We start from the raw sequence: 5,978 nt of genomic DNA on the forward strand, positions 1-5,978 counted from the left end.
AAATCGCCAAGGAACTGTTGAAAAGGAAAAACAAAGCTGGGGGCATCACAATGCCGGATTTCGAGCTGTACTACAAAGCTGTGATCACAAAGACAGCATGGTACTGGCACAAAAACAGACACAAAGACCAATGGAACAGAATAGAGAGCCCAGAAATGGACCCTCGGCTCTTTGGGCAACTAATCTTTGACAAAACGGTTAAAAACATCCAGTGGAAAAGGACAGTCTCTTCAATAAGTGGTGCTGGGAAAATTGGACAGCTACATGCAAAAGAATGAAACTTGACCACTCTCTCACACCATACACAAAGATAAACTCCAAATGGATGAAAGACCTCGATGTGAGACAGGAATCCATCAAAATCCTAGAGGAGAACATAGGCAGCAACCTCTACGACATCGGCCAAAGCAACCTTTTTCATGACACATCTCCAAAGGCAAGAGAAACAAAAGAAAAAATGAACTTGTGGGACTTCATCAAGATAAAAAGCTTCTGCACAGCCAAGGAAACAGTCAAAAAAACTAAGAGGCAGCCCATGGAATGGGAGAATATATTTGCAAATGATACTACAGATAAAAGACTGGTATCCAAGATCTACGAAGAACTTCTCAAACTCAATACACGAGAAACAAATAAACAAATCATAAAATGGGCAGAAGATATGAACAGACACTTCTCCAATGAAGACATACAAATGGCTAACAGACACATGAAAAAATGTTCAAAATCATTAGCCATCAGGGAAATTCAAATCAAAACCACACTAAGATACCAGTTTATGCCAGTTAGAATGGCAAAAATTGACAAGGCAAGAGACAACAATTGTTGGAGAAATGTGGAGAAAGGGGATCCCTCCTACATTGTTGGTGGGAATGCAAGTTGGTACAGCCACTCTGGAAAACAGTGTGGAGGTCCCTTAAAAAGTTAAAAATTGAGCTACCCTGTGACCCAGCCATTGCACTACTGGGTATTTACCCCAAAGATACAGACGTAGTGAAGAGAAGGGCCATATGCACCCCAATGGTCATAGCAGCATTGTCCACAAGAGTGGAAGGAACTGAGATGCCCTTCAACAGATGACGGGATTAAGAAGTTGTGGCCCATATATACAATGGAATATTACTCAGCTATCAGAAAGAACGAGTTCTCAACATTTGCTGCAACATGGATGGCACTGGAGGAGATAATGCTAAGTGAAATAAGTCAAGCAGAGAAAGACAACTATCATATGATTTCTCTCATCTATGGAACATAAGAACTAGGAAGATCGGTAGGGGAAGAAAGGGATAAGGAAAGGGGGGACAAGCAGAAGGGGGGATGAACCATGAGAGACTATGGACTCTGAGAAACAAACTGAGGGCTTCAGAGGGGAGGGAGGTGGGGGGATGGGATAGGCTGGTGATGGGTATTAAGGAGGCCACGTATTGCATGGTGCACTGGGTGTTATACACAAGTAATGAATCATGGAACTTTATATCAAAAACTAGGGATGTACTAACATAACATAATAAAAAATTATTATTAAAAAAAAATTGAGCTTCCTTATGATCCAGCAATTGCACTACTGGGTATTTACCCCAAAGATACAGACGTAGTGAAGAGCAGGGCCATATGCAACCCAATGTTTATAGCAGCATTGTCCACAATAGCCAAATCATGGAAGGAGTCTAGATGCCCTTTAACAGACGAATGGATAAAGAAGACATGGTCCATATATACAATGGAATATTACTCAGCCATCAGAAAGAACGATTACCCAACATTTGCAGCAACATGGATGGGACTGGAGGAGATTATGCTAAGTGAAATAAGTCAAGCAGAGAAAGACAATTATCATATGGTTTCACTCATTTATGGAACATAAGAAATAGCAGGAAGATCGGTAGGAGAAGGAAGGGAAGAATGAAGGGGGGTATACAGAAGGGGGAATGAACCATGAGAGACTATGGACTCTGGGAAACAAACTGAGGGCTTCAGAGGGGAGAGGAGTGGGGGATTGGGATAGGCTGGTGATAGGTATTATGGAGGGCACATACTGCATGGTGCACTGGGTGTTATATGCAAATAATGAATCGTGGAACACTACATCAATAACTAAGGATATACTGTATGGTGACTAACATAACATAATAAATAATTACTAAAAAAAAGAAAGAAAACAGACATATGGAAAATTTATATGGAGTCAACCTGGAATCCTGTCTTGTAAGACATACACACCTCTTGACACTATGGGTCATATGGCTGAGGGTTTTTCTTCCTTATTTTAAATATGACTTATGTCTATCAAATATAACAAAGTTCACCAGCTTGAGACAGCACAGAAAGGAGAAGGAAGGACTATGCATCGAGTAAAGAGAAATACCTATTGGGCCTATTATATATCAGGTATTGTAGCAGATATTTTCTGTGAGACAGATGTTACCCCTATGTGTCAAATAAGGAAACACATAAGTTACATAAGTGACCCAGGTCACACTGCTAATTATGTGGATGTTGGGATTCATAATCTGTCTCTAAATTCCATGCTAATGTTTTTATATTGTGCTGCCTCTCCAGCACGTTAAAGCAGGATAAGTTTTCAAACAACCACACAGAAGAGGGTGTTGGACGTGACCATAAAATCTGCAAGTGATCAATATAAAAGATTACGACAAATAAAGTTAGAGTTAGCCTGAGCTTCAGTTCTCTCAACATTTCACTGGACATTTATGAATGTATTACTCTAGGGAGAGACTCTAAACTCATAAGTATATTCTTGGAATTTGGTATTTAAACCAGGTCAAGATTCCATTTCTCCCCATAATGCCCAGAGGTCTTTCATGCCTCCCATTATTCTGCTTTTCATTCTCTATCCTTTTCTCCCATAAATTACACAGGCTCAGACTATGCCTTTCAGAGTCCTGATAGTCTGGAGGATGGAGGTATCAGGGCCAGTGAAAAGGAGCTTTGCAATGACTCATGATTGGATGGTCTCATCTCTAAGGAGGTGCCAAGCAGTAGGACAAGTCATGTTTCTGGATCTTATTGGTCATGGCTGTGTTTCATGGCATCTTCCACACTTAAATACTGCTGCCTTCATAGAATTTATGGTACCACAAAGAATTCAGTATTGCAAAGAATGGCCCTACTATCTTTTCTACATTATTATGTCTTTGATCCTGTCAAAAAATGTTACATTTATGAATATAGAGCATGTTTAAAAAGAGAAAGAAAAAACTCATTCAAACAGCTTATAGTGTCAAGAAGTGTGTCATCTCTCACACGATAGGAATTTGAATTGACTCTAGATCAAAGTTTCTTCACCTTGGCACTATTGACATTTTGAGCCAGGTCATTCTCAGTAAGAATTACAAATTGGAGTGGTCTCCCAATCCCAACCTCCTTCACCTAGCTAAGTTCTACTCATCCTTTAGGTTCCTGCTTAAACATCACTTTCCCTGAGTAGTCTTCCCAGCCTTCCTGAACTCTGGTTGACATCTCCCCTCCAATGTGCTTCTAAGGCACCCCAAATTTTCCCCACTGAATGGTGTTATAATGGTCCATTTACTTAGATGATGCAGCAGAGAATTTGCATAATGTTCTGATCCAGTCTATTCTATCTGTTGCTTTCCCAGTCTACTTCCTCATTCATTGTTTCTGTCCTTTGCCAAACTGTCATCAAGTCTCTATCTTCACACCTTCAATAATGAACCCACTATGCTTTAAGACCTTCATCTTATTGCTGAAGAGTCAAAAGTGTCCTAATAGTAACTCCCAATCTCTCTTCTTATAATTTTCTCTCGGCCCTGGCTTTACCACTGGAGGCCAACTTTCAGAGTGACAGGTAGATGTAAGCAACTCAGAAATGTTTAACATTCTCAACCCAAACTGACCTCTGCCAACCACCCAATCTTTCCTGCATTCATATCTCCTTGACTGGTCAGCTGTGTATTTTCAGGGAATACAGACTCTTGCTTTCTGAATGAGAGATGTGTGATAAGAAAGGCAAACCACAAGAGGGATAAATAAATCTCTTCCAGGGCCAGCCTAGGAAGTTGGGTCTGGGTCCCAGGGAGACTCAGGAGCAGAGGATCAACTATGCAACATCTGGAATCAGAAGCCCCTCTGCTCCTGCACAGGGTTTTGTGAATGCTCTTGAGATACCAAGTAGAGGCAAACCCTGAATATATTTGGGGAAGCCCAAATGTATATGCCAAGTCTTGACCTGGTCATTTGCCCAATACAGGTGTTATGGACTGAATGTTTGTGTCCCCTCTCAAAATTCACAGGTTGAATCCCAACCCCCAACATGACGGTATTTGGAAATGGGGCCTTTGGGAGGTAACTAGGGTTAGAGTAGGTTGTGAAGGTGGAGTCCTAATGAGAGGAATAGTGGCCTTATGAGAAGAGGAAGAGGAGAGAGATCTAAACGTGCTTGCACCAAGGAAAGGCCATGTGAGGACTTGGTGAGAAGGTGGACACCTGTGAGCCAGGACAAGAGCTTGCACCAAGAACCAAGTTGGCCGGCACCTTGATCATGGACTTGCCAGCCTCCAGAGCTGCCAGAAATAAATTTCTGTTGTGTAAGGCACCTGGAGTACAGTATTTTGTTAGCAGATTAATATACAGCAGGCAGTCCAGAAAGAAGTTCATGCACACAAAGGACATCTAGGAAGGTGAGGAGCAGAGTGCTTGCATCAGCTTTCTTACCTCAAGGCTCTCACCAAGACCACCAGCAGCCCTCCTTCACATACCCAGGCTGCTCAAGGAAATGCATTTCTCCATGGGGATGGTTCCCCTGGTACGATGCCAGGCTCTTTGCTCTCCCCAAAGCTAACTTCAGACCTCCCAGCACCTGTAACCCAGATGTTCCCACCATTTCTCATAAAGGAGCAGTTACATTTGCATCCAGCCAGCAGCACCTTACTGTGACTTCAGGGTCTCTCATGGAAGAAAAACTTGCCTTGCCCAAGGGCTCCTGTCTGCAATCTCACTTCCCCTAAATCATTCTCCACACTGCTGTCAAAAGGGTCTTTCCAGAGCACAAATATAATCCCCTGCTTACAGCTTTTTGAATGACTGCCTGCTACCTTTAGGGTAAAATCTAAATTCCTTTATCAAATTCCTTTCTACTGCCCCTGACCTCTCCCTGGGGGTCATGGCTGACTACTCACCACTTGGTCCCTAAATCATATGTCCCACACATCTGGAAGTTCCCCAAAGGTCCACACTCCCTAGTACTGGTGTACCCTCGTCTGTGCCAATCCCTCTGCCTGGGATGGCCCCCTCCCCCACTCTCATTCCCTCTCTGGGGACTATTTTGTGACCTGACCACCCCACTCCATATTCACCAGGCTGAATTAGTTGTCCCTTCTCTATATTTCTACACCTCATAAGCTTTCCTCTAATATCGGCAACACATCACAAACTTCTGTATCTGTCCTTTAAACCGCTTATTTCTCCCCCTTACCTGTAAGCCAGAACAATCATTAGTCTTTATTTGTAGCCCTCCTGCTTAGTACACAAACTGGCACATAGTTGGTGCTTATATATGGTTTGTGAATGAATGAGTGAATGAATAAGTGGCCTATGATGATTGAAATAATGAGTAATCTCACCATTATGACAATTTCTAAAACCTGCAACTAGGCCACACCTGGTTAATGCTATATTAACCTCTCTCGTATATCCCCAAATCCATGAACCACTATTAGTGTCCCAGCTGATGACTGTTAGCCACATGTGGTATTTAAGTTATATTAAAATTAAGTAAAATTTTAGTTCCTTGGTCACACTAACCACTTACCGCTATCATGCTGGAGAATGCAGATACAGAACATTTTTATCATCATGGAAAGTTCTATTAGACAATCCTGGTCTAGAACAAAGCATATGAATTGGGGGTACAAAGCAGGAAATACATATACCTGTGCCCTCAGGGAGATCAACATCTAACCTAGTTGACTCTGGCTCATCAGAAATTAGCCAAGCATTTC

This window comes from Ursus arctos, unplaced genomic scaffold (assembly GCF_023065955.2).
Source record: "Ursus arctos isolate Adak ecotype North America unplaced genomic scaffold, UrsArc2.0 scaffold_23, whole genome shotgun sequence".
Lineage (NCBI taxonomy): Eukaryota > Metazoa > Chordata > Mammalia > Carnivora > Ursidae > Ursus > Ursus arctos.